The following is a 24145-nucleotide window of genomic DNA, read 5'->3' as shown; positions in this document are numbered from 1 at the left end:
AAATGGCGCCAATCTAATTAAGTTATGAAAAACTGTCCCTCTGGAGATGACTCTCCTGCAGCTCACAAGCAAAAGGTGGAGAACATGTGAATCTGGCCACAAGCCCCAACTGTTGACAACCCAACTTACAAAGCATCTGTATATGCCCTTCGGGAAGAAAGATAAGTGCTACTCTGGGGAACCACGTATTTGTTTAACTCTTTGTTCTGTACTCGTCCAGGCCAGGAGAAAATGTTTCATATTATGCTGAATACCATCTCAGATTCTGGCAGGATTAGTTGTCAATATTATTACAGCCTCTTCAGTTACAATGCTTCAGCAATAAAGTAGTTAGGTTGGCTTTGAAATTCAGAAATTCAGGCAATACAATCACACTATGAAAGAGTGCTCATTAGCCTTTGGCTGACCTTGAAAAATTGCATTTCTCTCCAATTCATCCACAAATTGCTTTTAAGGAGACCTCCTTATTTCTACCGAGTCACAAGGTTCGACAGTGTGACTCATATTTTTTAGCCACTCTCTCACAATCAGAGGGCATATTTGCCTTTTACATGCAGCCACAATTGCCACAAGGAGGATACATAAAAATGCTCCAACAGTCTTTTAATAGGGACATGTTCTTATTTGTTTGGGATTTTTTTTTTCCAACCTCAAAAGTTTCATAATGAAACAGTTGGTCTTATAAAAAAGTGCCACTCATCAACTCAAATTTTATGTCCAGGTCACTGTAAGGACTTTGTCAGATTATGACCAGGCATGGTCCTAGCTGAGGAAGCTGAATTAAGTGTCATCAGATATAACTGAGGGCATGAGCGGGATCTCAGAAGGATGTGTTATCTTGTTTGAGACAAGTAGCATTGCCACGAGATCTGACTGTTGCTGGACATAGGTCACTGAATATGTTGAACCATTAAGTTGACCCATATCCTGAATCTATGCCTCTGCTAACAGCAGCCCTTGCAGCTTAATGAGAGATTCTCCTGGAAAACACTTGGACAAAGGATGGGGGAGCTATGTTCAAAGTGCACCTTTCCCCAACAGAATGGGTTTTGACATCTCCACAGTGAAGGTCTCAGCATCTCCAGCAGAACTTGGCACTGGTATGCAACACCTGACATAGTTACCTGCCTGCAGCAAGGCTGGAGACAAATCTGCTCAGCCATTCTTCTGTTCCTGTTGCACAGCAGATGATGGAGCAGAACAGTGCCAGAGGTGGGGAAAAGCACTTGAAGGAACTGCAGCTTGGATGTCACGATTCACCCACAGAACTGGAGCCTGAGGAGTCTGGGTCAGAGCATGGTTGCGGGCTGATGGGCTGCACCTGCAATGCCACGGCCACGCTGCTCTCGGACAGCGTCCTCGCTGAGCAGAGCCGCTGCACATCACATCCCGCTGCACATCACATCCCGCTGCGCATCGCATCCCGCTGCACATCGCATCCCGCTGCTCAGCTCTCCTCCCGGGAGCATCGCTGCCAGCATTGCCGCAGGAGGGGTCCCTCTTCCTTGCGCCCGGGCGATGTAGCAGCGTGTGCTCGCGGATGACACAGCCGCACAGGTCTAATTCCACCCAAAAGAGGGCAGCAATGCTTACAGACACACAGTCAAGGCTGCTCGACTTTCCCAACCAAGCTGACAGAAACTCCCCAGTTCTTGGCACAGGCAGAGCAGTCCGCAGAGCTCTGTCTTTCACACACTTAGTTAGCCTCTGCTCTCATTTCCTCCCTTTGACTCATTAGTTGTTTTACCATCATTTCTCTGGAAATACAATGAAAAAAAAAAATCACATGGATTCGTCCATGCCAGTGCCAGGTCCCTCTATGTTACCCCCATCTATCAGTTATTCAGCTGCCAGCCAGTACATGCCTTCTGCAGACGCAGCTTCTCAGACAAACTGTGGCTTGGGTGTAGTCAGGAACGGAAAATTGGATACACCACAGTTTATAGCAATCAAGCAATGTTCAGAAGCTTGATGTCACAGGAAACCACTGATATTGTGAATAATTCAGAGCAATTAAAAAAATTCCCAACATAACCAACTGGTTTTCTCCCACTGTAACTGCTATGTTTTCAAGTAGCCTGTTTTTCCAGTGCTCTCATTCTCACCTTTGACAGGTGTAGTTTACAAAACAATATAACTAAACCTGAGCACCTGCCATTAACTTTTATACTTACTGTTCTCATCACTCAGCCACAGGGCCATATATATTTCTACAGTTTTAAGTGAATGCAGGTAACAGACTTGAAGTGGGGAGACACACTCACTTTGTTTCCCAGCATCAGAGGGTTTCTCAACCTGGCAGCCTCTGCTGTGTTGAGATTTTTCAGTTAATGCTGTTTTCTTGGCTCCAATGCTAAAAACACCAGACATACTAGCAGCAGCCAAGGTATTAACAACAAAAACAGCAGCAAAGACAATAGCTACACGAGTATAGCTCATGAGCTTAGCTTTGTTTAATGGTACAGGATCTGCACAGCCTCTGGGAGCTGGACCCAGAGCAAAAACCACAGCCAACTTTCCCTCCTCTATTGCTCCTGACAGTTGGGAATGACCCTGCTCCACAACAGCACAGCCCTTTACTCCTGGGTGAAATGAAACACAGCCCCAGCATGCTGTGGCGAACACAGGCCTGGAGGTGTGATTTCTTACACAAAATATATTTGGACAGAATGTGGTGCAGTAGCTGCAATGTAGTTGCTTTACACAGCTGGGCTGATAGCACTGCACAGCAGTCCTGCTGCTGATGTACCTCCACATGACTCTGTGTCCCCTCACCAAGGCTCCAAACAAGCCAATGAGTCTGCCACTGCCTGCTGTGACAGGTCACTGTGCAGGGTCTCTGTGCTGAGGAGACAGCTCTCCTTCAGATTAAATCCTAAGACTGAGAAGCCTGGTTAGAGGATGGGGCAAACTGGAATATAGGAGGGTGGGTAACACCTGAGCAGCTTCATGTCTAGCGAGACAGCCCTTCCAGAGGAGGTAGCAATGTCACCCCTTAATTCATAACTGTCACATGGTGTCCTTTAAGACTGTTTCTTCCACTGACAGAAAGCAATAGAGCAGGGTCAGGTCCTTAAATCACAGATGTACCTGTTCTGAAATGATCCGATTGTACCACGTGCACAGATCCAGCTGCTTTAGCATGGGCATGAAGCACTTCTGGGACATCTGGCAGGACCTCAGGCTTCAGGGACTGGGACATGCCCTCTCCAGTCACTCAGAAGGGCATTTAGGTGTCTAGAGCATTTAAACTGGGTGTGTATTCTCCTCTAAGTAAAAAGCAAAGCCTATGACTTTTCCTGGACATAACCTCCTTTCCTGAGGCTGTTGGGTCATACAATCCTCTAAGTAAAACTCAAAAAGCTTATTATGTGTATTCAAGGAGAAAACCCTACTTGCACCATCAGAGCAAGATCTACCACTCTTATTGGTGCATGGTGCAGACAAGTGAGCAAGTTCAACTGCCTACTAATCCATGGGAAAATATCAGTGTGACTCTTGAAAGAAGAGTCAGGTTATTAGTACTGCACCTGAGACAAGAACTGGTCCCCAATGGCTCTGTAGTACTCCCAGATTTGGAGCTGGTGTTGGAGCCAGCAACTGACACAAGTATTGCATGGTGTTGATCTGCTCTGCAGTGCCTGTTAAATCTGACATCTACCAGATATTTACAGGCAGAACTTCAGGCAGCTTTGCAGCTTTAAAAGTGGCATAGGTAAAAACCTGTGTTTGCTTCTGTTTCTGATTTTAAGCATGCATGCTTAGATGTGTGTACTTTCCACTTCACTGCAGAGGTGATCGAATCAGGACAAGGACCCTCATAGGCAGTATGATGCAATATGGAAAATCTGTGCCTTTTTCTCCAGAGACAGAGACAAAAATTATTGCTATTGAGTGTTAGGAGAAGATGAGCAATGTCAGTCTTACCGCACTTGAAAAAATGCAAATATGAAATTCTTTCCCAGTGAATAGTGACAGTATCGTGCTATGCAGAAATGCAGGGAATTAGGCAGTGTCATCCCATGTGATTTCTACATACCTAAGAGGGAATTAAATCCTTGTGAACCTATTCAGTTTTACAGATGTTGAGGCCTGATTTGGCTTGTTATGTGCCAGTTTTACATGGAGGCAACTCCACTGAGACCTGTGGAATCATTAAACAATGACAGAAGAAAGCCAAGACTCAGATGCTGCCACCCTACTTGCCATGCCAAGAAACAGGCATTTCCCAAACACTTCATCCATTGAGCAATAGCAACAGAACTAGCAAGATCTTCCGTGATTGGCTTTGCCTTACCCTGGAGTCCATGGGGGACCATCTCTAGGAGTAAGAGGTCAGTAGTTTATCTAGACCTGTTCTGGTTTGGACTTCCTTGCAGTATTACAAGGAGATCTACCTTCTGTAATTTGCATATCATCTCAGCTCACAGGATTTTTAAGGGTCCTTTGCTGTACCATTTGGTGCCCAGATTTCTCTTTTAAATTACTGTCATATACTGCAACCACTTTAATGCTGGAGCTAATGCAGCACCTTCTCTGCTGAAAGGCTCTGTTTCCGGTATTTTAATTGCAATTTATCCCATCCTAATCATTATCACCCCAATGAGCAATTGCCTTTTCACCAGTAGTGGGCCAGATGTTCTGGTTTACAGTGATACTACATCCCTGACCTTCCTCCTCATTGCTGTCAAGAGAGAAGTCAAAGTCAAAGCAATATTCTTTACATAGGCCCTTCTGAATGTGCAGGGACAGGAGACATGAGGGCTAGGGGCATCCCTCCTGTCTGTGTGCAAGAATTGCTGCTGCACCAGGCCCAAGAAGTCAGGCATTTTGCTGGGTGCAAACCATGTTCAATGTCAAGAGCAGCCTATGAGCAAATGGAAGTCTGAGCATCTCCTTTGTGCCCCTTGCATAGAAGGAGGGCTGAGCAGGCTACATGGGGATGGGAAAGTGGTCTGTGTTGTGATGCTGTGGGTTTTACTTGCTGACTGATTTTACTTATGCAACTGCATTAGGTCTCCCCATGTCCTTGCATTTGATTAACTTTTAGAAAAAGAATAAGTGTAGGGATGCATGAAAAGTTAAGTGTGTGCACACTGTGGGGAGGATCCAGGCTTCACTCATGATTTATGCTGTTCCCAAGGAGCAATTTGTCAGCCTTGCAGCCATGCAGCCTGGTGTTGATGCTAACCCTTGTGAATGCAGCCTTGCAGTCTTTTCTTTTCTTGGTCTTGGAATCAAGCTGTGGGAGCTAGGAGAAAAGATTGGGTTTCCTCTTTGTTGTTTTGATATTTTCCTATGAACCCACCCAACTTAGCAACATTGCAAAATTAAGGCATTGCTGATTTTTATTTTTGTGTCCTGCTGAGGGGAGGGACAGAAAGAGCTGGGTGAGATTAAACAATGGAAATTAGATTGGAATGGAGGAGTGTGTAAAACAAGAAGGTTTGAAGAAGTTTATGAAAAGGAGGACCAGGCTTGGGAGAGAAAGGCCCTTATAAGTGTTTAGATATTGTCTTATAGCTGTGCTATGAATGCACCAAGTGCCAACTGAGTAGATAGAGAAAGAGCAGTCAGGCATAGAGCTAAACACAGCTTTTGTAAGTTGCTATTCAGCCTCAGGCACTAACCAGGTGACTTCACCAGTAGCTAAAAGCCTAAATACACATGGGCATACGTGTAAATTGAATTGCCAAAAAAAAAAAAAAAAAATAGAAACAACCCTTGGATTAAAAATTACAGTGTAATCACACCAGGTAGTCCTAGGGAGTGTGGCAAACTTTGCAACTGCTTTGAGTTACTCTTGCCTCTGGTAGTTCTCTGTTCAGTGTGCTGTCCTTGGCTGACGTGGCTGTGCCACTGATCTCAGTGCTGTCAGGCCCCCGGCTCACTTGCCTCTTCTCCCCTGTTGGGCTCTATTTCGTTATGGAGTAATGAAGTAATATGGGCTAGTGGTAGAAGTTCAACTTGAAAGAAAATCAGAGGCTTCGATGTTTGACAGCCCTGCCTGGACTGGACCAGCAGGGCCTGATTTTTGGGAGATGATCAATACCTTGTCTTTATGAATATGAAGGGCTTCTGGGAATCCCATAAGATGGCTGTGTCCTTCTTCACCACCAAAATCCATTTTAAAATACAGCACTCATTTTCATGTTTTCATAGTGCCTCATTTGCAGACATGTGATTAGACCTAATTAATGCTTGTAATCAATGAATGCTTAATTGCTTCAGGTGAAAAATGCTGGAGAAATGCAGAGCGCTGCTTGATTGAATGCGCTTTCATTAGGTAATGGATATCTCTGTTACTCTTTTAGAATCTGCTTAAGCAGGAAAAACATCAGTGTTGGTGTAAAACAATCCTGCATTGATCTCTCCAGCCAAGAGGGGTCTTTCTAGTAATTAGAAGAGTGGTGACAGGAATAGACTTGGCTCTCTGGAGGACAAGGGGGACTGGAAAGAGTTTGGGTTTTTTGTTGTTGTTTTTGTTTTCTTGAGTTTGGTGAGTCTTTGTTGTTTTTTGCTTGTGGGGTTTGTTTTGTTTTTGTTGGTCTTTTCTTTTCTTTTCTTTTCTTTTCTTTTCTTTTCTTTTCTTTTCTTTGAAAGCTATGCAGCAAATAGCAAGGAGAAGACTGGTAAGATCTTTTGACTTTCAGCTGTAAAAAAATAATTTAACATTCTCTGATAAGCCTCTTGATTTAAACAGGCAATTTCAGCTCCCTGGGAGTTCCATTTGAGCGAGTCTGGCCCCAAAACTTCAGAGGCTCAAATCTCTGGAACCAAATTCCAGGAAACATTCATATGTGGATGATACATCTGTAACAGATACAAAGGGGAGAGTGGAAACATTTGGCAACTAGGAGCTGGAATAATTTATAACTCCAGCTGGTACTTCTCTCTTTTCAGGTGAAATGTCTTAAGGGGAGGAGGAGAACCTGACAGTGGCATGTTTTGCACTGTGTCTGGCCTTTTCTTCATAGTTAGGGTTTCCCCTATGAACTGTTCAAAGAGGCCAGTTTCATGAGTGCACAGGACCAGCACCAGCTTGGTCTGCTCTCCAACACCCTGCACAAAGGCTTCCAAGCATCATTCTCATTGTGTTTTTCTGGATTCACACTAGTCTGCACGTGAGAGCAAACTGCAAGTCACTCTGTGAGCTCTAGTGGCCATGTACAAGGTAATGCCTGACCTGACTGTGTCTTTCTGGATACTGCCAGAGCAGAACCATTTATCCAATGCTAAGCATCCAGGGGGCATAGATCATGGTAGAATTTGGGAGGGAACAGAGGACCACAGGGATCCCCCTGCATCCTGCAAGCTCATTTCTACTGTGATGACGTTGCTGACCTCCATGTAGATCAGTACTGAAACTTTTCCATGGAAAGAAAAGGGCATTTAAAAAGCAACAGACATGAAAGCTATGAGAAACTGATTTCCAGTTGCCTTACATTTCCAAATGTGTTTTGTGGCACATCAGAGCTTACCCAGCATTTATTTGCAAGGCTAAGAACCTAAAAGAGCAACAGCATCAGCACATATACATTTTGGATTGTAAGTGAGTTTCCCACAATCCAGCCCATTGTCTCTTTAACTTTAACTCTAGTCTGTTCAAGTGCTCAGGCTTGAGCTCCAACATAAATAGATTGCCTGAATTTCCCTCCCCCTACATTACTCCTCTTGAGCTGTAGAAGATTATGGGAAATAGATAAAAACTGCTTGTTTCTTTGACAAATGCAAGGCTTAAAGACCACCCTCTGCTCTTGAGCAAAATTAGCTTATCTTTACCCCAAAAAATGTTTTACTAAATATGAGCAATCATTTGTGTGTGGCCTGCATGGAAAGCTCAATTCATCTTATTAGAGGTTATCCTTTGAGAAGCTTTAAAAGGAAATGCATTGTTCTAAATTATTCTTATCTCAACAGCTGTATAATTCCTGGGTTTGATTAAAAAAAAAAAAAGAATATGCAAAGAAAGATTATACTGAAAGCTGGAGATGGGTCTGAACCCAGATTGAAGAATTGAACCTCAGCTCTTAGTCTGTGCTAAACTGTCTTCCTCTTTTCCTTCAAGAAGGTGTGTGCCCTTTCTCTTCTTTCAAAATTAAAACATGAGACTGTGCAGAAAATAGAAAATCTCAGAAGAATATACTTAATCTTTCTTTCTGTTTTTAAATTTGTGCTAATGATTTTTTTTGCTGTATCAGAAAATGATAAACAAGATTGGTGAGGAGACACTCCTGGGTCATTCTTGCACCCCAAGCTACCCTGAAAAATTTTGTAAATACTTCCATCAGAAAGGCTCAAACTCAGTGATTCTTTTCCATTCAGTGAAAATTTAAAAAAAAAATCAAAGCAAATTGAGATTTGGGTGAAATTTACTACCATGTTAAAAAGCTGCTTTATGTTGGTTAAATGTTTGCACAAAAAGTGACATTTGCTGTGATGCTGTACGGTTGTCACAAGCTGCTAAGCACTTTGAAGTGGAGCAGCACATAATGGATTGAATTCTCTGCAGAGTCCAGTGCCAGAGTTTCAAGTGCCTGGCATCTCAAATTTGGTCCAGATTCTCTGAAGTGGTCAGCATCCAGCAGCTTCTATTGTGACAATAAGTGAAAGATGTTTTGCAAAAGGGCTTAGCTACCAAGCTGCTGAATTCTTCTGAAAAATCTGGTCCAGGATGGTATTGAAGGCAGTTTAATCTGGTTTGATTCAACCAGCTGTTGAATCAGAGTGGATTCCTTGAACTTCTTATTATGACATACCTCCTCTGTAAAATGCTGCCCCATCCCCAAAAACCAGGTAGTTGTTGCATCCTGCTTCCAACTGGTACCATTTTGTCATCTCAAAAATACTTATTTTTCTTCCATCCCATCTCCTCTGGCTCAGCCCCAGTCCCTATATTTACATACAGAAGGGTTTCTTCCCTTGGTTCAAGGCTGAACCCTGAATATTGAGAGGACTATATGTCTCTTTATTGGTCTCCTACTAACTGATATGCTGAAAAATGAGCACTGTTTCAAGCTGTGAGTTGGACTATACTAGAAGCATTAATCCTTGCACACACTTCATACTGAGGTAGACATGCAATATATGTGTGCCATGAAAAGGCTATGGAAAGCTCTGGAATGACAAACAGGAACTTTACAGGTACTGAGGGAAGCTTTTTGTTGATATCTTGCATAAACAGTCTGATGAAGAGTTCTCAGTCCCCAGCGTCAACTGGGCTATATAGTCTTCATCATATTTGAAAACTAGGCTGCTTTGGTGCCACAATACGGAAGTAGACTCCAACTTTCAGAGGCATAAGAAATTAAAAGGAATTAGACACCACTAACAGCACTAGCTGTAGAAGACTTAGTTTATCCAACTTTGTAAACATTCACATCACCTTCCTTAAACTCCAAATTACCAATTTAAATGTAATTTAGGTAATTTAAAGGTAATGGTATTTACACTCCTATACTGATTTAAAGGTGTAAAATAAGTTAAGCAATTGCGACAACTGCTAACTACACTACTTTTTTTTCTTAGCCATGAAGTAGAAAGTTGGAGGATAAGCTCCTGGTTTTGACTCACTTCCCAAGCTTATTCAAGTTCCTCTGGATTGCATCCTAACTCTCGAGCAGTGACACTACTCAGCTTGGTATCATCTGCAGACTTGTCGAGGGTGCACTCCATCCCTTTGTTTGTAATTGATAAAGTTAATAAACAGCGCTGGTTCCCAGTATTCCCCTGAGGGACACCACTTGCCACTGACCTCCATCCAGAAGAGTCTACTACTCCGTGGATGCGACTGTCCAAACACATTCCTTATCCACCATACAGTCCATCCATCAAATGAGTCTCTTTCCAGTTTGGAGAGGAGGATGCTCTGGGGGATGATGTCAAAGGAATTACAGAAGTCCAGATAAATGACATCTGCAGCTCTTATCCACTGATGCGGTCATGCCATCATAGAAGGGTTGATCTGTGTTTCCCACAGCACTCTGAGGAGTTCACAGATGTTTTGAGAAAGGCATGTGCAAAAGGCACCTTCTGAAGTGGGACTGTCAAGAGGCTACACAGCTGCAGCCCTATGAATGTCACATAGTCACATAGTATGTGACATGGTCCAGGATCTAGAACCTTCCTTAACTAGTCTCCCCTGAGGACTTCACATACAAGATGCTTGTTAGCCATCCAAGGTACTTGCTTTCCTCTCAGAAAGCACATGGTAAATCACTAGAATATCCTGACTGCTTGTTGCCTTTTTTTTTTTTTTTTTTTTTTTTTTTTTTTTTTTTTTTTTGTGGTATTTCTAGAAGAGTTAATCTTGAACATGCTATGAAAAACTTTAGTATGTGTCTCTGCAGATATATTGCCAGTTTATCTTTAGCGGAGAGGAACAAGCAACTACTATCCAAATATTGGTAGTTCAGGACATTGTTCATGTTTCTCCTACATTTTTGGTTTTGGAAGGTATATTTTTCTTTCCAGTAATTCTTAAAATTTCAAGCAAGTAAAAAACATGCTGGTTTTAAATATCTAAATCCAAATGATTTTTTCATTACAATCATTCCTTAGTGTACTAGCTGCATGGTGATAATGCATAATGAATCAGTTTGTGATGGGAGCTCTCTACTGGTGTTGTGAACCTCTACATAGTTGTGAAGAGGTTCTGGCTGTTGGTAGGTTTAGCAAGGACTGGTGTATTTTTGTACAGCCCACCACCCAGTTATTATGTACCTGCATGTAAAGATTACCTCCTCTCCACACAGCAACTACTGAGAGCACCTAGACACTATTTCACTGTAAGAGACATTTCTGGTTAAGCAGTGTTAACTCAGAAGTCCAAGCAGCAAAAATGCCCAGCTACTATCATTAGTGGGTTTGGGTCTTCCTTCCTGAATGGTACAGTTTCCATTTCTAATCCCCACACAGTGATGGTCTTGCTCTTATTTCTCATTAGTTTAAGGCTACAGGAGCAATACAAGATTAATGACTGCAGCACAGCCTCACTCAATACCTACAGCAACAGCAGCTGTTACCTCATACAAAACAATATTTTTCTCTGGGGTACTCATTCTACGCACACCAGCAGTAGAGATAAGGACATTTACAGTTTCCTAAATTTTGTATCTTTATCTCTGGACTCTCAGTGACTGTATAACACACCACTGCTAGGCATGAAACAGAGAGAAAAAACAAACTTCCACAAAGCTTAAAGATGCACTACAGCTAGATTTAAAATAAATGGCAAGGGGGTATGGCAACAGGCCATCTGTTCCAAAACAAGCCCTGATTCCTGTCCAGACATATGCTTCTCAAAGGGTGAAACTGCCAAGCAGGTATTGATAACAGAGGAATTGTTTTTACATTCTTATTTTTACAATAAAATATTAACATCTGCTGCTGAAGAGAACCTGACTGTTAATGGGAACGTTAATTCACTGTCCATGCAGAAATAGCTATTCACCAACACCACGAAGGTCCAACAGGAGAAAAAATAGCTTGACTCATCCAGACAGTAATTCAAAGCAGCAAAATATATCCAATCCTACCCAAAACCCCATCATGCATTTTCCACGTGGAAAGTAGACGGCTCCCACAGAGAATATCTTGTTGTCCTAAGCACTTCTGAAGTTGCACTAGAAAAATCTCTCTCCCAACAAGTTGCACAATATTAACACATACATTGCTACTTATCACACATGTACATAATTTTGTACAGCTTTGTACATTTGCATTGTTGCTAGTGATACAATTTAGCTAGTACTTGACTGGAGAAATGATTGTGCAGTCTCTATTCATGCAATGATCCCAGCAAAGGGCTGGAGGTGGCCAGTATCACTCATGGAAAAGCCCATGTTGTACCAATTGTCTTACATCCTGCAAAACATTTTGCTGGTTTATAGCAACACCTTGAGCACAAACTGATTTGAGTAAGGCTTGTTCTCTTGGTGGAGCCCTACAAGTGCCTGTCTTGTTCAGATTTTGCTGAAGATTTAAACCTGCTCCAGTATAATTTGTCTCATTTTATGATCTTGGGTGAAGCATCAGGCTGATTCTGAGTGTGCACATGTAACTGTGACTATCCTCCATCACACAGCATCCAGAGGAGATGAGAACAAGTCACCCACTCTTCATTGGCCCAATGTTTCTAGCAACTAATGGACACTGTGTTAAGTGGAAAGGAAGGACTGCACACTGCTGAACCAAGAGGATTTCTCACATCATTATTAAGAAGGATGAATGCCATTTTAAGAGATGATTCAGCTTCCTTTTGTTTTCACTTATAAATGGGTGACACAGCTAGGACAACATAAAGTCTGATTTCCTTTAGAGCCTTGAGGTAGCCTTAGCAGAGAATTAGATATAATAGACATATTAAAATAACTAGATCCCATTTGAAAACATCAAAGAAACACAAACACCACAGGCCACATTTTTAAAAACTGGCTGCCTGAACAGTGAAAGGAAAACTGTTTAAGCACCACCTCATATACCAAATATGCACTGATGTGTGCGAAAAAGGATACTCACATACCCCACCACCATTTCTCCTCAGGCTGTTGTCCATTCCCTTACAAAAACTCGGCCTTGTACAGACAGAAAATAATCAAAGCCATTTGTAAGAACATTTGAGTTATCTAATTTTGAAAACATACCCCTAAACGATACACTCTGCCTGATGAGGAGTGGTATGCTCTACCAACATGCAGAGCTGTTGCCAATATTAGTATTCGGGATGGTTCAAATTTCTGTACAAAGCTTGATTTTAAGTACATTCAGTTTTGAGCACTCAAATGGAAACACTGACTTTTGGAGGGCAGATTTTTAGTACTCTTGTTTTCAAATGAGCCCTGCAAGATGTCTCCTGCTAGACCTCTCAGAGTCTGTAGGGAATTTTAGAAAGGTAAGCTCAATCAAATACTTTATTATGTTTCGTTTTACAATGCTTCCTAGGAGGAGTAGTGTCATGGTGTAGTTTCCAGGTATTGCAGAGAACAGAAAAAAACAGTTTGACAGCATCACACTCTAAGCTATGCACTCATACTTCAAGAAGAAGCGAGAAAAGCAAAAGTGATTAATTTTAGTGCATCTTGCCACTGTCCTTAGGTGCTTCAGCGTGAGCATTAACATTCTCTAGGGAGCCTGAGGTGAGCTGGCTGATGCCCTTCAGCCCAGTCACTCTAGCCCACAGCTCTTGCAGGACCCCTGGGGAGCTCCTGCCTACCCTGGGCTCACATCAAGGGAAAATGGATCAGGAGGATGGGTGTGAAGCTGGCTGAGCAGCCCAGAGGCTCCAGCCCAAGATTTTGCCAGTCAGTTTTATTACAAACATTTGTGGGCCCCAATGAGAAACACTTCAAAACACAAGAGCTCACACTGCAGGCAACAACTGCAGAGCACATGGCTTATTTATTTATTTATTGTTATTTATTGACTGAAAATGAATTTGTTTCTACACTTTTTAAATGGATGTGGGGCTGGAAGCATGGAGTGGGGAGGGTGTGTGGTGCAAAAAACTTCTACTTACCCCATGCAGTGGAAGGAGCTATTTTTCCATCAGGGAAAGAAACATTCTGAACTGTCGCACTGCAAGGCCACAGCAGCAGCTCCTGCAGGCTGGATCCATCACAAGCTGACCCTTTTAAAAACTTGGGAGTCAGGTTTAATGCTCAAAAAATGACAAGAAAATAGCACAGATATGTTGTTCAAGATTCCCTGCACAGCTCTGCCTGTACATCTTTGCCATCTCCTGCAATAACCTTGCTCTCCCAGGCTCTGGGAAGAGACTTCTGTAATTTTCTCATAATTTGATTTCTTGCATGGATTTTTCTATAGCCTGCCTCACCAAAAGAGAGTCAGGGTCTCTAATCATAGAGCCTTTATATCTCTCCATGTTGTCTGTCAGACTGAGCAGTGTTATTATTCATTTATTTTGGTTTTTCAGATGCAGAGATGCTCTGCTCCAGGGCCAGCCTAGGAGCCTGAGGAAAACTGGGGAGAGGTGGGCTCTGGGTGCAGGCAGGGGTTCAGGTGAGAGGATCACAGTCCTATGTCCAGGTCCATGAAAGTTGTTTGGGAGCTGCCATTACCACAACTTTATAAAAGCCATGTGGGTGCAAGCTAGCACATCCCAAACCCTGACATGTAGAAGTAGAGGCAACTCCCTTGATTGGTCCATTTATAAACACTGTGGTCTTGAAAGGTCTGAAAGGTCAGTGCTCTGTAGAGGGAATGTCTGGCAACAGCTGCTATGCTATGCTATTTCAGCTGCTATGAAACCTGTGTGAATAATGATCTCTCAAAAGTATGAAACAACTGCAAATTTCTGAGGTTCTCGTCCACATTTACAAATTTCTGTTCTCTTTGAATTGCTGCAATTTTTAAATGAAGCAGTATCACCATGAATATTCAGAAGAAAAGCTAAAAAAATTTAAGAAAATAACCAAACTATTGGGGGCGTGTGTGTGCCTCTGAAAACTAAGGCTCCAACCCTGATGTAAACCAGACTGTTTCTTTCCTTCCCCCCATCTGCCTCAGAGAACTGGAAGGGAAAAGACTCCATCAGTCTTGGAGTCTGTAAACCTTTCCCCTCCCTAATATCCGAGACAAGACTTAAAGAAGAACCAGTCTGGAACAGGACATGAAAAACCTTCTGAAAAATGACTAGAGGCCTAATGCTGTCACTGTCCCATGTTTATTTTTCTTTCTTTGATGTCTGATGTCAAAGAAAAAATAATGTCATCTGCTGGAAATTCAAACATGTTTGCATTTTGAGGTAATTAGAATTAATGTCGGAGGGCAAAACTAACACTGGGCCACTCCAGTCTTTCCCATGTGAGGAAAACATTCTGTAATGACTTACATTTAATCTGGGAGCTGGCAGACAGTCAGGAGCAGTACGGATTCAGGCAACAGGGTAATATTTCAAAAGAATTTTCCTAAAAAAAAAGTAAAGTAAAATAAAATAATATAAAATAAAACAAAATAAATATCTATATGTACACTAATTTATAAATTATGGAAGTCTGACTGTGTTGCTCCAATTCCAGAAGGGTGTAACTGTTGAAAATCAATGGCTGACAAGGGTGTAAATCAATAATGGCAGCCTGGTTCAAGACCACCACTGCTTCCTAAGTACTCAGCACCCACAATTGCTGCCAGATTTTCTAAAGAACTCAAGCCCCCATTCACATTCAAACTAGGGCCAGATTTTTGTAAGCGCTTAGCACGCAGTTTCTCCCCATTGTGGCACTAAGGGCAACATGCAGAGCACTTTTAGAAAATTGATCATACATGTTTGTTTTGGACCAGACCTTGCCACCCTTGTATATGTCAAGTAGAATCTTAGTGAGAAACCCTACTAAGCAGTACTTCTCTGTGTGAGTATTGCTGCAAAAGGACTCTCTCTCAAAAGAAATTGCAAGACATGTTGCTCAATGCCACACTGGATGAGTATCAGAGACTCTGGTTATTACTGATCTGTGAAAACCTGGCCTGAATATAACCAAACTGAACTGAACTGCTATGGGTTAAACCTTGGCTCATGAGAAACAATTTGATCCTCATAGGGAAAAAAAAAAAGGTTATTTCTGGACTGAGGACTTTCAGTTGAATTACTCAGCTGTCTTCAGGGGTTAAAAATAGAAAAGCAACCTTTTCCAGTTCAAAGAAAATAAATGGCTACACTTATCTGTGTGGGTAATTAAAACCAGCTGAGCTCCAAGAGCTGAAATCCTCCACACAACTAGTCCTTACTGAGGAGTAATTTCCTAGCAGCATTTGGCATATTAGAAAAAATGACATTAATAAAGATAGCTCTGGATTAAGTAAAATGCAGATTGTGCCAACATTCAAAGGCAGGTTATCGGTGACAGAAGTATGGAACAGATTAAAACATTCAAACACCAAAATAGAAAAGCTTTTCTTTTCACATGAGTTGATTATGACATCAACCGACTTAAAAGCAGAACAAATGTTGTGTTTTCCCTTCTGCAACTTTGCAGAAGTGCATACCCTGGCCCTTGGCATTGCACAGCTGTTGTGGCAACTCAAATGAGTGCAAGGATGGCTAATGCACTCACATGGTGTGTCTTGTGCTGCAGTTCCACCTCATCACTTCCCCAAGAATCATGGGAACATCAACAGTTATTTTCCCCTTTTCAAGCACTGTAAATGAGTTTCTCTTTGTCTGCTTTTCCTAACAGGTCATGTGGTCCAACAGAGAAATATGAAAGAAATTATGCAGGGCCATTGCTGCTGGCTTGCCCAACTCTGGCTCAGTGAGCTTGGGCAAAGTGACTGTGTGTGAAAAGAAGAGACAGAATGGTAAAGGAGCTACTTTCATGGTGCATCTTGCTCATCTGTCTGTGATTACATCATGACTCTCCTCTAACTCCTTGTGTGAGCAGCTGGAGCCCCGGTCTTACACAAGTGTAGTTCAGTGGGGTTACCCTTGTTCTCTACCTTGGCATGGACAGCTGTAGAGGAGGTAGATGGGTATCACATGTGTCAGCCTGTGGGATGCCTTTCCAGTCCCTCCACCATGCTGTTGCAGCACATTCTTCTATTGACTTGTACTTTACAGCCAGACAGCAATTGCAAAGGCAACAGATCAGCTGGAACAATCGGCAATGTCTTTCTGCACAGAGGATAACATTTTAAAAGCCAGTTTTTCTTCATGTTTCATCAAAGGAGCCTATAGGAAAATGAAATCCCAAACTTTGATTATAATCCAGATCATCAGTCCTTTAAAGCCTGCAAAGTTGAAAGTAGATACCTCTTATATTTACAACATATTTTCTTTATTTAGCTGTGGCCAAAAAAAGTAAAGCAATAGCATACTGTCCTTTTCAAATTTACATTGGCCCATACAAACAACTCTAAAGACAATTTCCCTAATCTGCAACTGCCTCCCAGGCCTGGACTTAACCAGGCTGTTTTCCATGGTGACAAGACAAAAGCATCTCTAACAACTGTAAAAGCCTATTCCTGTGAATGTCAAGGCCATACAAATTCCTGGGCTCTGAGTGCTGCCTACACATCAGATGTTCTCCAGCCACAGCCAAGCAGGAGGCTAGAAGAGGAGGAAGAGGGCCATGGAATTAATTTTTTGCTGTTTTCTTCAGTCCTGACCTCTGCTGCTTCCCATCTTCCCTACCCTGTTAACCTTCCCTCATTTTCCTCCTTGTTTTTCCAAATGGTGGATTGCCTGCTAGGGGCAATATCAATTAATGCAGCCATTTGCATATACATGCTAAACTAAACCAAGCTGGAAGCTCTTCATGTAAAAGAGAATTTGCCCCTCGTCTCCAGCCACCTATTCTCAGGAAAGACTGATGAGTAGTGATGCAGAATGGATTGTCAAGAGGCAAGTTCTGACAGAGAGAAAAGCCAGCACACCTCCATATCTCTAGGTCTTTTTTATCTGCAAAAAATATTTTTCTCTGTGTGCTTCTTTTCCAAGAACAGCACTACTATCACAGCCTGCCTTCTGCTCAATGGTCTCTCCCTATCTTGTTACCTCCTCATGTTCTTCACTGCTTCTCTCCTTTGTTTTCTTTCAGTCCTTGTGCGTTTGCTTCCTACAGCTCCATTTAATTTAAAGCAGCCGAGGCTTGCGCAGCATGGGTACAGTGAGATTAACCAGGTTTAGAAAGTTTGCCTTTGCTGTGCACACATGCTCTGTTTTCTTCCCTCCACTCCCAATGCAGAAAAATATGCCCAAAACTGCTGTGAAGTTGCTCAGTGAAGAGCTGGCACAAAGCTTCCTAGCCAGAGCAGTGCCATGCCTTTGTCTTGCACAGAAACCCACACACAGCTTACAACAAACAGAATGCCAACTGTTAATAAGAATAAAAAATGCCTCCCCACACAACATGCTAGCACTTTAGTTAAAAAAAAAAAGAGAGAAATTAAAAAAGATATCACACAAATCACCAGTCTTTCATTGCTTAATGTAGATGTATTGTACCCAAAACTCATTTCACTTCATTTGGTGTGAAGCTGTGGCAAGTCCATTAAAGCTGAAGGAGCTGCATCTGCCTAGAACTGGTGCAAGCCAGATCACAATCCAATCCATTGCATCTATTGCTATAATATCGTCACCTTCCATATGGTGCCGCAATTAGTCCGTATGCTGAACTGAATGCTGCCCAAAATCCATTCATCCCAAAAGTTGCATCCATCTTAGGCTGTCTTATATCAAGAGAAGCATTTCCATGCATCCCACAAAGACATTGATAGTGTCATATGGCTTCTGAAGAGTTGCAGTGTGATAACAGAGGATTCACCACCCATCTCCACCTTCTTCTGAACATAGATGCTCAGATCAGGCTCACTGGAGAAGACTAGAGCTGAATTTCCTTAGTAGAGTTATGTGGCCTTGGTCCTTTATAAAGATTGCAAGTATGGTCCTTCACTTTTGTTAACTCACTTCTCACTTTCTCAAGGATGCATGTGAAGCTTAACCATTTGAAGGAAAAGGTTTCCAGCTTCTTCCTCTCATCTATTACAAATAGTTGATGTGTGGACTTTTAACCCTGGTTAACAACAGCTATATCTAATTACTTAGACTATATACCTGTGCCAGTATCCAGCCTATTTTTTCATACTTCACTTCCTTTAGATAAGTACTCTGGTGTCCCACTCCTTCATAGAGCACAAGTTTCTTCCAAGTTCCTCCAATCCAAGAGTCTTCAACCCTGATCATAAGCTTACATCCCTGAGAGTTTTGGAAATAGGAATTTTTTTAATGACCAACATGCAAATGTATTTATTTACCCAATACGATTGTCATACCCGACCTTCAGTTTAAATGTCTGATCTAATCAGCTACTGTTTTTCTTGCACTTTTTGCCTCACTGAAATGTCCTCATGTGTGTTGTAATCAAGTTCCCCACTTTGAAATATCAAATCTAAATTACCAGTGATCGATACCATCCAGTGGAGCACAAACACTCACTGTCTGCATTAACTCCTGCTTTTTCCTTAGGGGTAAACTGAACCTCCCCCAAACTATGCATCAAAATGAATGGCTTTAAATAGCAGTCATCTGTGGTATTAATCAAGTTTCTTCTTAAAACCATCCCAGATGTGCCACTCAACCAGCTTATACTGGTTTCTGTAAGAACACCCACTGTTATTATTGTACCAACAGATTTTGCAACTTCCTTAATTTCTTTTAACACATGAAGGTCTCAAGCTGAGATCTTTTGCAGCAATGAGGATGTGCTAACAGTAGAGGGTTGCATAAATCTATGCAGTCTTTCCAGCAGACCATGAAGGCTGTAGGTACAGTGTGGATGAGGGCAGGAGTACTTGAAATAGCTTGCAAGCCCTGTTAATGCAGCTGACATTTTCTTTAGCCTGGTAGGTACTGCACACAGGACAGAGGAACAGGAGATATAAACTTGGCCTTACATCACTGCATAGGCACATGGACACAGATTGTATGAGCCCAACTGCAGTTGCCCAAGTCCTTTTTACCCATAGTTAAAGGGAGTGTGTCAGGAAACCTGTTAGAAAAGGCAAGCGGATGGGCAGGGATCCATAGCCACTCTGCACCAAAGCAGTGAGGAAAAATGGTGTTTGGCAAAAGATGAAGATCCTATAAAAGAGCTCTCCATCTGGGATGCTTGGGACATTCTGAGAACTTTCCACCACCCTCAGGCAGTGGGAAATTACTGCCTCTTGTGTGAGTGGAGAGGAAAAGAGCTAGGCAGTCTCTGTTTCAGCAGGCAGGTCGGTGGGTCCCGCTGCCAGGTAGGTCCGTTCTGGCAATTCCTTGGTCATGAGCTGTGTATGTGTGGTCCAAGGAACACTACGGCAGTACTCCCCTCTGTTGCAAGCCCCAAAGCTATCTTCTGGGTTCCTTGATCAGAGCAGTCACCAAAATGCTCTCTATAAGATGACCCAATGCTCTCTGGATGCAAAAGTTCATTGATGTATTATCTATCATACATTCTTGATCTGGTCTTTTATTGACTTTGGCATACTTTAAAATTTGAAATTAACACACTAAAATCAAAGTGGTAAAAGCAAAGTCAAAGGAAGACCCTGTGAAATGACACTCTAGATAGATGAAAGTCTTTGTTGGTGTTTTTCAGTCATATCCCTAATACAAAATCAAATCAAACAGCTCTATGACTTTGCAGAAATCCAATAAGAGTTTTTTATGCAATGGAAACATTTTTGTAAAGACTTACATTTTATTTGGGAACTGGCTATCTGTTACAACCAGAAATTCAAGTCAAAGCAATGGAGTAATATTTCAAAAATGATGAGAGCAAAACAAATAATCACATGAATGGTATTATTTTGCAAAGCATGTGATCCTCAGTAATTTGTGGTTTTTGGTCTCTGGTGCTAAAACTGTGCTGTGTCTTTAATCAAGCTAATTATGCAAAACTCTCTAAAGGTCACAAAAGGTTCAGGCAGAGGCTTTTTGATGCTGAAATGCAGACCAAACAGCCATAGTATTGTTCTGATTAGAAATGAAGCACTGCTTTCTTCAGACTAGTGTTTCACAGTGTTTGAAATTCCACTGTGAAATACTGGCATTTATACCTTACATACCCTCGGATTACTTTGCACAGTGCTGCAAAAAATCAAATTACCCTCTCCCTACCTTTAATGTGAATATGGAAATGAGCTTTCTCTTTCCATCACTGTGTTCTCTAAAAACATTACATTATACTTACAACATTTATTTATTTTTGGCAGCCAGCCAGAGGAAAAAAAAATCTTCTTTCAAAAATACCCCTCCCTGTGAATTGGATTATGTTGTAATCCGTTCTGGATCTACCCCAGGCCTGCTCGCCTTCTGGGATAAAATGACAACGTTTTGGATGGTCTGCAGGGCTGGGTGGGGAGTGAACCACCAGGAGACTATGACACAGCCCAGGTTTCTCTCACACTCCTTAATTTTATGGTCACTAGGAAAAAACCTGTGCACAGAGTCAGCTTTGTGTATCTTTGAAACACACACTCACCCAAGTCGCTGCCGCTCGTGAGGTCATGGCACGGGACAGTTTGGGGTGGTTTGCAATGCTGGCAGTGGTGACGCCAGCCCTGCCTGTCACAGCTGGCGTGGGGCGGGCATGGAGCGATCTGGGGGTGTTCCTACCCCAGCAGCACTCCTCAGGGCTGCCAGCCAGGGTGTCAGCTCTTGGTGCCATGCCTCACTACGATGGCATAGCTCCCAGGACTCCTGCAGAGCTTTCCTGTGGCCCTTTTCCCTGCAGGGCCACCGCTTGTGCTGTTTGGTTGCCATTTTACTTTGCTCTTTCCCTGCAAACTGCTACTCTCCTTTATTTTCTTCTTCCTGAGTGGTCTCTGTGGCCACTCCATCTGACATTGTGGTGAGTTGGGGATCGCTGGTGTTCTGGAAACCTGATCACCACATCTCTGGCTGCAGTGTAGGGACCAGAGCTCTCTTCCACTTAAACTGAGGGCAACTTGATGACAAACTGAAGGGACTTCAGAGCAGGGGAAAAAATGAGCCAGAGCTTAGATGTGGGCTGAAGGAAAATGAAGGGAATGGGCTTTGCACATATCTTGGCTGAATGATATCTAATTGGGCTATGATAATTCCCTGTAAATCTTAGGAGGATATAAACACTCAAGAGGCAAAAGGATTGATTAGGACCAGAGAAGGGAGTATAAGTGGAATTAATGAGATGAAATGGAGAGCAGGAAGATTTATGCTTTAGAGTAACATTTCCTATTAATGAGATCTACTACAGTGTGGGGTAGGATTCCAAGGAGAAGCTATGAAAACCCTGTTGCTTAAGTTATTTCAGAGAAGACTGGACAAAACACTCAAGAACACTGTGGGGAGCAATTCCACAGTGACAGGGAATGGAAAAGAGGATAGTACCTCTTTCCATTTTAATTTATATCATGACCTTATACTAGAGAGCTTTTTTTTTGAGCTGCCAACCAGTCATCAGTAAAAGAAACATGCTAAAAGTCCTTCTGGCATTCCACAGCAGTCCCATTTTTCCCTACTTCCCAAGTCCTGTCTATTACACATATATACTACAGACCTGATGATTTACAGAAGAAACGTCATCCTCTAGTTATCCCATTTTGCTGAGTTACTGCAGGGTCTCTGAACAGTGGTTATCTTGTGTGCTGTATGAGCTAAAACATGGCAGCACAGCACAGTCAGATGATTCAGTATTAGTTTCCTGGCTTTGAAAAACTGAAAAGTGAAATCCTCAGTATAATTTAAAACCATTTATTTTTTCCTATTACCTTTTCTTCACATACTCAGGCAAATGTGTAGAACAACATTTGGAAAATCTTTGCAAATGGAGTTTTATTAAGAGAAAGGCAGTACCAGGCATTATTCAGTAAAAAGAGGAGATGGGAGGAGATTCTCTGTACTGCAAAATGTAGAATAAGAGAAAAGAAATCCTCACTGAGGACACTTCTGTACTGTTGACTTTGTAATGCATACCATTCTATATTGTGTTCTATATTTTTTTAATTGCTTTACATCATATACGTAAGTGACACACTCATTTCAATAAGGGAGGGCAATAAATATTCCCTGAATGTATAACCTAATAATTTGAGTTGTGAAGTGACAGCACAGATTGCTTGGAGAGGCAGAGGGTAGCAGTTGAGTCAGCTGCTAGAAGTAATGTAGATAAAGTCCATCTTGCTTTAGATGAGGAGAGATTAGATGCCTGTTCAAGCTCCTTTTCGCCTTTTTTTTTTTTTTTTTTTTTTTTTTTTTTACACAGTACTTTCCATCAGCCTCTCTACAAAGTTTCCAGGCATCTATCTGCCAAAATACATGCAGATGCATATAGGTCAGCTAAAACAAACATCGGTAGACTGTAAGGTCAAAATAGATTGTTGAGTTTATCTTTTCCAGTGTTACTGAACATTTTCCAAACCATGATCTCATATGACTTCAGTGCAGAATAACAGGCCCTTTTCCCCTCTTCTTGACTGTAAAGAAAGGGAGCTGAGCTGAGGATCAGAGCAAAGGTTGTAGTTCAGCTGCTGCCCAGGACCAAGCACACCAGCTCCCAGTGCAGACAGGAGCTCAGCAGCATGGCTTGAGTGTGCAAGCAGAAAAATGCACAGACAGGGCACAAGGCATGCACAGAGAGGGACCCAAGTTCTGCTGTCTGCCACATACCCTTTGTGGCTGGTATCAGGTGACTGATTTTCACAGACTCATATAAATATATACTAAAACTGTCCAGAGACTCATGCTAGCACATACTACAGCTAATGTTGACTTCATTAAAGCTCTCTGGTCAATAAAAAGAAATTGTGTGTTGTGTAGTGGTTGGACTGGAAGACAAGAAAGGATTTGATTCAGTTCTAGCTGTGCTACTGACTCATGGTTTACCCTTCAAGTAAGTCATTTGACCTTTTCATAGTTCTGTCAATCTGGCTGAAAAATTGTGCAGGAAGAGGGAAAAGGACTGTTCTTACTGAAAACCACAGACAGAATATGAGATGAGTTTTCTTAGGGAAAAAAAGTAAGACACAATATCAGAATGAAAGTCAGGATCAGAACCTTCCTGGCCTTTTCCACTCAGAACGTCTGGTAGTATCATCATTATCACAGCAGAAAATAATTTACTTAAAGTATTATTTCTAGCTCAGAAACCAAAAGGAAATATTCAGTGCCTGTGCCAGGTACACTCAGCTCCTGAATAGATTGAAGAACTATCTGAATGGATTTAATACCATTTGACTTCTCTACAAGGATCACATTAAAAGAGTATAAATAACCAGAGCAAAAACTGGAACAGAGATGGATTTATATTACTAATATTTAAAAAATTTTTTTCTGATGGGAAAATGGAAAAAAGTAGGGACTTAAAAATACCTTTTTTTTCCTTGTGTTATGCTTTCTGTCAGATTTTGTACTATAGAGACCTAAAGAACATTTTTTGGCAAAATACCAAACTAAATACAAAGTGGTGTAAGTTCCTAATAATGGAAAGAAAGTTGTGGTGGGAAAGTGTCTAGAGCACATTTTGTAGACAGAAGGTCCCCAAATTGGCTGCAGAAACAATTCCTTTTTCAGAATGTCTTCCTCATTTTGAAAATATAAATAGCTCTAATTAAAAGCCTCAACCTTTTTCTTTTAGTATGAGTAGGAAGTGGAATTGTAAAAGATTGATTT

This window comes from Lonchura striata, chromosome 1 (assembly GCF_046129695.1).
Source record: "Lonchura striata isolate bLonStr1 chromosome 1, bLonStr1.mat, whole genome shotgun sequence".
NCBI classification, from domain to species: domain Eukaryota; kingdom Metazoa; phylum Chordata; class Aves; order Passeriformes; family Estrildidae; genus Lonchura; species Lonchura striata.
Note: the sequence above shows the minus strand (reverse complement) of the source record.